The sequence below is a fragment of the Salvelinus fontinalis genome, chromosome 30, assembly GCF_029448725.1.
Source record: "Salvelinus fontinalis isolate EN_2023a chromosome 30, ASM2944872v1, whole genome shotgun sequence".
Lineage (NCBI taxonomy): Eukaryota > Metazoa > Chordata > Actinopteri > Salmoniformes > Salmonidae > Salvelinus > Salvelinus fontinalis.
The window spans coordinates 17,206,385-17,216,861 of record NC_074694.1 but is presented as its reverse complement, the minus strand read 5'-3'; positions in this window follow the sequence as shown (position 1 = coordinate 17,216,861).

Genomic DNA, 10,477 nt, shown 5'->3' with positions numbered 1-10,477 from the left:
ACATCAAAATGGTTCAAAAGAAGAAAAAAATATAATTTTTAGCAACAAAGAAATGTACTTTTCCTCAAACAAGAATTATGCTGGGAGTGGTCTGATTAGGGAGGGGAAAACTAGCTGTTATTGGCAGAGAGGTTTGGAACTCTCTTTGTTATTGGACTATTTACTAATGTACTGCTTGGGGATGTCACAGGCAAGCTGAAACTCCACCCTTGCAAAACCCGCCGATTAGAAGATCCATTGCAGATTCTAGTTTCAACCAGAAATTAACAGGAAATAACACTGATTAAATGTTTTCACACTTTTACAGTGTTATATTCATCAGCTTTACAATATGACATTAAACACGGGATTAACAGAATTTTTGACTACAATGGGCCTTTAAACAGCAGTTTGTGTCACCTATATATCTCTATTGTCATAGTAACACATATGGCAGGGGAATGCAGAAAGTTTTTAGTACTTCCTGGATAGCCTGTTGATAAGAAAAGAAAGTCATTAGCAGTTAGATGATGTTAGAGAGGGATCATTGTTTTCCATTGTAAGGTTATTTGATGTGTGTGTAGGGTTTATTTGTCCGTGTCAAGAGGATGAAGGGTCTGATGCATGCCACCCATGAGATGGGTCGGTCAGTCTGTCTGGCTGTCTAGCAACCAGGCTTGTGTCTCTGATATTTAGCTTTTTTATAATTCAGGTCAGTTGCGATTATGTTTTTAAAATAACAATAATATTTGTGTGTGGACTTGCACGTGGCTCAGGTATTTGCTCCCCTGTCCCACGCACAGACACACACACACACACACACACACATCAGCTCTAAAGGCTGTCTGTTGGTGACAGGTATTGTGTTTAGGCTGAGGCACAGGTGCAGATCTGAACTTTAACCCTGCGACCCGAAACATAACCGCCTCGCTCACACACCCACACACAGCTGGGTCTCCTTTACCTGTGAGTGTATCACAGGAGGTTGGTGGCACCTTAATTAGGGAGGACGGGCTCGTGGTAATGGCTGGTGCAAAATAGGTGGAATGGTATCAAATACATTAAATGCATTGTTTCCATGTGTTTGATGCCATTCCATCTCTTCCGTTCAAGCAGTGATGGAAAAAGTACCCAATTGTCATACTTGAGTAAAAGTAAAGATACCTAAATAGAAAATGACTCCAGTAAAAGTGAAAGTCACCAAGTAAAATACTACTTCAGTAAAAGTATTTGGTTTTAAATATACGTAACTATCAAAAGCACATGTATTGACTAAAATATACCATATGTAAAGGGTCAAAAGTAAAAGTATGAATAATTTCAAATGCCTTATATTAAGCAAACCAGTGTGTGTGGATGATGAATGCAGCTGATCAGTCTTCATGACCTCTGTCTGACCCCTGTAATCCTGTCTGATCAATTTTTTATTTACAGATAGCCAGGGGCACACTCCAACACTAAGACATAATTTACAAATGAAATGTGTGTTTAGTGAGTACGCCAGATCAGAGGCAGTAGAGATGACCAGGGATGTTCTCTTGATAAGTGTGTGAATTTGACCATTTTCCTGTCCTGTTAAGCATTCAAAATGTAACTAGTACTTTTGGGTGTCTGGGAAAATGTATGGAGTAAAAAGTACATTATTTTCTTTAGGAATGAAGTGAAGTAAAAAATGTCTAAATTATAAATAGTAAAGTACAGATACCCCCAAAACGACTTACGTAGTACTATAAAGTATTTTTACTTGAAGTACTTTACACCACTGCGTTCCAGCCATTATTCACCATTCTCCCCTCAGCAGCCTCTACTGGAGTGTGTGACTGGTTACAGACCACATTCAGAACAATAGAATGTTACCAATGTAGAGAAGCAGGATGAATTAATTAATTTCTCAACCTGGACAATAACATTAGTGATGACATGATTGATGGAATGTTACATTAAAGTTGAGCCACTATACTTGTGATGATCATGGTTTTCCCCCTTCCTGATGAATGAACTTATTGTACAGTGAATCACTGTAGTATCTGCTTACTAATTTGTTAACGTTGAACAGAGAGGGGTATATAGAAGTAGCTTAAAGCAAGGGGTCCTCTCTGGTTAGCTACAGTAAGGCTAACAGTGATGTTTAAGACAAGCAGCTTTAAGAAGAATCCGCTCCTTTTCACACAGCTTCAAGTGTAGAGTGATGTCTCACTGGCTCATCTCACACACACACACACACATGCTCACACACGGTCTCTTGTCAGCCAGACACCTATTCAAACAGCGAGTGTTAATGAGCCATCTGTGTGTCTGTCTGTCTGTGTGTGTTTGGCCCGTCCCCTCTCTTCCTGTCTGTGGTGTAGCTAGCTGAAGCTTGCCCCACCAGGCCGCTGGTGAAACTCCTCATGAGAGCCTGAGTGTGTGTGTGTGTGTTGTGGGGGAGGGGGGATTTGTGTGTGTGCCGTCTCTTGCCTACCAATCTCCCAGCCTAATGTAAACTATTTAGTCTGAAGCTAAGCCCTGTTGATGTGTGTGCGTACATGCGTTTGTTACTGATTTGAAAAGGATGAAGAGGAAGACCACGGGACAGCAGTAGAAATGGTAGCTGACAGTGTGCCTGCTGAGTCAACAGAAGCTGTGGCTGGAGGTTCCTCCAGCAGGTCTGTCACTGTGACTTTAATCACGATATAGCACAGCCTCGTGTGTTACTGCTTAAAGACGTGCTCCGGAACTTTGGCGACTAAGTGTTTTGAAACTTCCCATTTTAGTGGGACTGTCATTTGTTTTTCAATAGGACAATGACCCAACACACCTCCAGGCTGTGTAAGGGCTATTTGACCAAGAAGGAAAGTGCTGCATCAGATGACCTGGCCTCCACAATCACCTGACCTCAACCCAATTGAGATGGTTTCGGATGAGTTGGACCGCTGAGTGAAGGAAAAGCAGTCAACAAGTGCTCAGCATATGTGGGAACTCCTTCAAGACTGTTGGAAAAGCATTCCAGGTGACAACCTCATAAAGCTGGATGAGAGAATGCCAAGAGTGTGCAAAGCTGTCATCAAAGCAAAGGGTGGCTACTCTGAAGAATCTCAAATCTCAAATTTATTTTGATTTGTTTATCACTTTTTTTGGTTAGTACATGATTCCATATGTGTTATTTCACAGTTTTGATGTCTTCACTATTATTCCACAATGTAGGAAATAGCAAAAATAAAGAAAAACCCTTGAATGGGTAGGTGTGTCCAAATTTTTTACTGGTAATGTCTATAAAACTATATTCGCCTTCGTGGATTATTCTAGCCTACGACTATCCGATGACTTTCATGAAAGTTTTCGATTGCGTTTTCGTAAATGAAAACGTTCATAAAAGGCATCGGGTAGATGTAAATTAACCCACAAATACTGTACAAATATAATTTGATGTATAGCTTAAACAACCACATTTTCATGCATTTGACGAGACAGACCTCTACAGTATGTATAACGACTCTCTTTCTCTCTATAAATAAACTACATGACCAAAAGTATGTGGACACGTGCTCGTCCAACATCTCATTCCAAAATCATGGGTGTTCATGTGGGGTTGGTTCCTCCTTTGCTGCTATAACAGCCTCCATTTCTGGGAAGGCTTTCCACTAGATGTTGGAACATTGCTGTGAGGATTTTCTTCCATTCAGCCACAAGAGCATTAGTAAGGTTGGGCACTGTTGTTGGGGATTAGGCCTGGCTCGCAGTCGGAGTCCCAATTCATCCCAAAGGTATTCAGTGGGGTTGAGGTCAGGTCTCTGTGCAGGCCAGTCAAGTTCTTCCACACTGATCTTGACAAACCATTTCTGTATGGACCTCGCTTTGTGCACAGGCACATTGTCATGCAGAAACAGGAAAGGGCCTTCTCTAAACTCTAGCTACAAAGTTGGAAGCACGGAATCGTCTAGAATGTCATTGTATGCTGTAGCGTAAAGATTTCCCTTCACTGGAACTAAGGGGCATAGCCCGAACCATGAAAAACAGCACCAGACCATAATTCATCCTCCTCCAAACTTTACAGTTGGCCCTATGCATTCAGGCAGGTAGCGTTCTCCTGGCATCCGCCAAATCCAGAAGGTGAAGTGTGATTCATCACTCCAGAGAAGGTGTTTCCACTGCTCCAGAGTCCAACGGCGGTTAGCTTTACACCACTCCAGCAGACGCTTGACATTGCACATGGTGATCTTAGGCTTGTGTGCGGCTGCTCGGCCATGGAATCCCATTTCATGAGGCTCCCGACGAACAGTTCTTGTGCTGACGTTGCTTCCAGAGGCAGTTTGGAACTCGGTAGTGAGTGTTGCAACCGAGGACAGACTAATTGTACGTGCTACACGCTTCAGCACTCGGCAGTCCCTTTCTGTGACTTTGTGTGGCCTACCACTTCACGGCTGAGCCGTTGTTGCTCCTAGACTTTTCCACTTCACAATAATAGCTCTTACAGTTGACCGAGGTAGGTCTAGCAGGGTAGAAATTTGACAAACAGACTTGTTGGAAAGGTGGCATCCTATGACGGTGCCACGTTGAAAGTTACTGAGCTCTTCATTAAGGCCATTCTTCTTCCAATGCTTGTTATGGAGATTACATGGCTGTGTGCTTGATTTTATACACCTGTTGGTGTGGCTGAAATAGCAAAATCCACTCATTTGAAGGGTTGTCCGCATACTTTGGTGTATCAGCTTGAAGCCCAAAGGCGGTCACTTTCCCACCGTATTGTACCACAGCGTTGTTGAATAATAATTTCTGATTGGCTGAATGGTGTACTTGCGCTGTGCATTCATGCCAGATTGTAAAAGTTATTGTATACCTCTGAAGTAGATCCAACAGAAGACCTCATCACTCTAAATCACTGCACCAACGTGACGAAGAGTTACAGAAAACCGCAGCAACAACCACACAAACCCAAATTGAATACGTCGTAAACACAGGTCCAACAAGGACAAAATTTGCTAGCATGCATTTGTTTCGCAGAGAGCCACTGCCGTCGGCTTTACGTAGCAACCAATGGTGGCGGCTGCATTTTCTTTTATGCTTCTGATTGACCAGCTGCTGACCTATAGGCAGTGGACCATAAAATGTGGATGTGGTGTGAGACAAGTCCTGCCCGTATGGAAAAACCACATGAATTTCACGGGATCACATGTGAAGTGTTCCAAAAACACGTTTTCATGTGATCACATGTTCTTATGTGAAGGTAATGTATTATTGTGACAACATGTAATGGAACATGTGCTGACATAAAACTACACATGTGATGACATGATCATAAAAACACAATTTTTCACACGATTTAAAATGTGAAATTTCTTGTGAGATGTTCCACGTGAAATCATGTGGTTTTTCTGTAAGGATATAAAGTCTACAGTGCCGATCTTCCCAAGAGAATTAAAACAGGGGAAAGTGTTATCAAGGCCTCAACACACCCACACACTCCCCCGTGTAACAAACCTACACATGTGAAAGAAGGCCACACACACACACACACACACACACACACACACACACACACACACACACACACACACACACACACACACACACACACACACACACACAGACATCACACTCCCAGGAGTCATGGTGTAAGCCCCTGTTTTGGAAACCAAGCCTCGGGTCAGTGACATTCACAGCCCACACCTGTGGAGGGGGCTGGTGACACACACACACACACACACACACACACACACACACACACACACACACACACACACACACACACACACACACACACACACACCACCCCCAGGCACCCAATCAAATGTTATTGGTCACGTACACATGGTTAGCAGATGTTAATGCGAGTGTAGCGAAAGGCTTGTGCTTCTAGTTCCGACCGTGCGGTAATATCTAACAAGTAATCTAACAATTTCACAACAACTACCTTATACACACAAGTGTAAAGGAATTAATAAGAATATGTACATAAAAATATATGGATGAGCGATGGCCGAACGGCATAGGCAAGATGCAGTAGATGGTATAGAGTACAGTATATACATATGAGATGAGTAATGTAGGGTATGTAAACATTATATAAATTGGCATTGTTTAAAGTGGCTAGTGATACATTTATTACATCCAATTTTTAATTAGTAAGTGGCTCGAGATTTGAGTCAGTATGTTGGCTGAAGCCACTCAATGTTAGTGATGGCTGTTTAACAGTCTGATGGCCTTGAGATAGAAGCTGTTTTTCAGTCTCTCGGTCCCAGCTTTGATGCACCTGTACTGACTTCGACTTCTGGAAGATAGCAGGGTGAACAGGCAGTGGCTCGGGTGGTTGTTGTCCTTGTTTATCTTTTTAGCCTTTCTGTGACATCGGGTGGTGTAGGTATCCTGGAGGACAGGTAGTTTGCACCCAGTGATGCGTTGTACAGACCTCATTACCCTCTGGACAGCCTTACGGTTGAGGGCAGAGAAGTTGCCGTACCAGGCTATGATACAGCCCGACAGGATGCTCTCAATTGTGCATCTGTAAAAGTTTGTGAGTGTTTTGGTGACAAGCCACATTTCTTCAGCCTCCTGAGGTTGAAGAGGCACTACTGCCCCTTCTTCACCACACTGTCTGTGTGGGTGGATCATTTCAGTTTCTCCGTGTTGTGAACGCCGAGGAACTTTCAACCTTCTCCACTGCTGTCCCATCAATGTGGATAGGGGGGTGCTCCCTCTGCTGTTTCCTGAAGTCCACGATTATCTCCTTTGTTTTGTTGACGTTGAGTGGGAGGTTATTTTCCTGACACCACACTCTGAGGGCCCTCACCTCCTCCCTGTAGGCCGTCTCGTCGTTGTTGGTAATCAAGCCTACCACTGTAGTGTCGTCTGCAAACTTGATGATTGAATTGGAGGCGTTCATGACCAAGCAGTCATGGGTGATAAGGGAGTACAGGAGAGGGCTGAGAATGCATCCTTGTGGGGACCCAGTGTTGAGGATCAGCGGGGTGGAGATTTTGTTTCCTACCCTCACCACCTGGGGGCGGCCCGTCAGAAATTCCAGGACCCAGACCCAGGGTCTCGAGCTTAATGACGAGTTTGAAGGGTACAATGGTGTTAAATGCTGAGCTGTAGTCGATGATAAGCATTCTTACATACAGTTGAAGTCGGAAGTTTACATACACTGAGGTCGGAGTCATTAGAACTCATTTTTCAACCACTCCACAAATTTCTTGTTAACAAACTATAGTTTTGGCAAGTCGGAAAGTACATCTACTTTGTGCATGACACAAGTACTTTTTCCAACAATTGTTTACAGACAGATTATTTCACTTATAATTCACAGTATCACAATTCCAGTAGGTCATAAATTTACATACACTAAGTTGACTGTGCTTTTAAACGGCTTGGAAAATTCCAGAAAATTATGTCATGGCTTTAGAAGCTTCTGATAGGCGAATTGACATCATATGAGTCAATTGGAGGTGTACCTGTGGATGTATTTCAAGGCCTACCTTTAAACTCAGTGCCACTTTGCTTGACATCATGGGAAAATCAAAAGAAATCAGCCAAGACCACAGAGAAAAAATTGTAGACCTCCACAAGTCTGGTTCATCCTTGGGAGCAATTTCCAAACACCTGAAGGTACCACGTTCATCTGTACAAACAATAATACGCAATTATAAACACCATGGGACCATGCAGCCGTCATACCGCTCAGGAAGGAGACGCATTCTGTATCCTAGAGATTAACGTACTTTGGTGCAAAAAGTGCAAATCAATCCCAGAAAAACAGCAAAGGACCTTGTGAAGATGCTGAAGGAAACAGGTACAAAAGTATCTATATCCACAGTAAAATGAGTCCTATATGGACATAACCTGAAAGGCCGCTCAGCAAGGAAGAAGCCACTGCTCCAAAGCCGCCATAAAAACTCCAGACTACGGTTTGCAACTGCACATGGGGACAAAGATCGTACTTTTTGGAGAAATGTTCTCTGGTCTGATGAAACAAAAATAGAACTGTTTGGCCATAATGACCATCGTTATGTTTGGAAGAAAAAGGGGGAGGCTTGCAAGCCGAAGAACACCATCCCAACCGTGATGCACGGGGGTGGCAGCATCATGTTGTGGGGGTGCTTTGCTGCAGGAGGGACTGGTGCACTTCACAAAATAGATGGCGTCATGAGGTAGGAAAATTATGTGTATATATTGAAGCAACATCTCAAGACATCAGTCAGGAAGTTAAAGCTTGGTCGCAAATGGGTCTTCCAAATGGACAATGACCCCAAGCATACTTCCAAAGTTGTGGCAAAATTGCTTAATTAAGGACAACAAAGTCAAGGTGTTGGAGTCGCCATCACAAAGCTCTGACCTCAATCCCATAGAAAATGTGCGTGCAGAACTGAAAAAGCGTGTGCGTGCAAGGAGGCCTACAAACCTGACTCAGTTACACCAGCTCTGCCAGGAGGAATGGGCCAAAATTCACCCAACTTATTGTGGGAAGCTTGTGGAAGGCTACCCGAAGCGTTTGACCCAAGTTAAACTATTTAAAGGCAATGCTACCAAATACTAATTGAGTGTATGTAAACTTCTGACCCACTGGGAATGTGATGAAAGAAATAAAAGCTGAAATAAATCATTCTCTGAACTATTATTCTGACATTTCACATTCTTAAAATAAAGTGGTGTAACTAACTGACCTAAAACAGGGAATTTTTACAAGGATTAAATGTCAGGAATTGTGAAAAACTGAGTTTAAATGTATTTGGCTAAGGTGTATGTAAACTTCCCACTTCAACTGTAGGTATTCCTCTTGTCCAGATGGGTTAGGGCAGTGTGCAGTGTGATTTCAATTGCGTCGTCTGTGAACCTATTGGGGCAGTAAGCAAATTGGAGTGGGTCTAGGGTGTCAGGTAGGGTGGAGGTGATATGATCCTTGACTAGTCTCTCAAAGCACTTCATGATGATGGAAGTGAGTGCTACGGGGTGATAGTCGTTTAGCTCAGTTACCTTAGCTTTCTTGGGAACAGGAACAATGTGGTGGCCCTCTTGAAGCATGTGGGAACAGCAGACTGGGATAAGGATTGATTGAATATGTCCGTAAACACACCAGCCAGCTGGTCTGCGCATGCTCTGAGGACGCGGCTAGGGATGGGTTACGAGGGTTAACACGTTTAAATGTTTTATTCACGTTGGCTGCGGTGAAGGACGCACACACAAAACATACACCACCCCCAGGCACACACACACACACACACACACACCACCCCCAGGCACACACTCACCAGGAAAGCTACAGAATGTGACCTAGTCACATACTCTGCTCCCCAAAATGATACTCATCATCCTGAATCTCTATTACCTTTTCCTATACCTCTCCTTCTCTTCACTCACTACCTCTACCTCTCCACTTTCTCACTCTACTTCTACCTCTCTTCTCTTCCCCTCTCTGCCTCTACCTCTCCTTCTCTTTCCCTCTCTACCTCTACCTCCCCACTTTCTACCTCTACCTCCGGCCGCGGAGGTAGAGCCGGCCGCAGCCGGCCGCGACCGGGAGGTCCGTGGGGCGACGCACAATTGGCATAGCGTCGTCCGGGGTAGGGAGGGTTTGGCCGGTAGGGATATCCTTGTCTCATCGCGCTCCAGCGACTCCTGTGGCGGGCCAGGCGCAGTGCGCGCCAACCAAGGGGGCCAGGTACACGGTGTTTCCTCCGACACATTGGTGCGGCTGGCTTCCGGGTTGGAGGCGCGCTGTGTTAAGAAGCAGTACGGCTGGTTGGGTTGTGCTTCGGAGGACGCATGGCTTTCGACCTTCGTCTCTCCCGAGCCCGTACGGGAGTTGTAGCGATGAGACAAGGTAGTAATTACTAGCGATTGGATACCACGAAAATTGGGGAGAAAATGGGATAAAAAAAAAAAAAAAAAAAAAAAAGAATAAAAAAAAAAGAGTATTTTAGTAGAGTAGGACAGAAGAGGGGAGGTGTGGACTGTAATGCAGATCGCTGTTAGTCTTTTCCCTGTACTAAATCTACTCTCTCAGCCTTCACCTTGTCTCTATTCAAAAACCCTAATGGATTTTAAACTGCTAATGGGTGACAATAACGGCTTTATGATCAATTCCTTACTGGCAGCAAGCACAATATTACACACACACACACTGAGCATATCTGACTCCAGAGACAATGTGTGGTGAGTGAATGAGAGAGGTGTGACTGAAAATGCTGATGTTGTGATCATGTTAAATCCCCGTTATTGACCACAGGAGCAGGCTGGACAACACAACCTGTAATGATACCATCAGACAAGATAGAGTTCAAATTAAGTCACATTTTAGATTAACAGGGTAGACTAACAGTGTAGACTAACACACACACACACACACACACACACACACACACACACACACACACACACACACACACACACACACACACACACCTGGGACTTCATCTGACCTTGAACTGTGAGGCACAGCTGGCTTTTTACATGTGTCTATGCTATGGAAGGTATCATGGACTCATGATAAAACAGTGTGTGTGCGTGCATGCGTGCATACACGTTT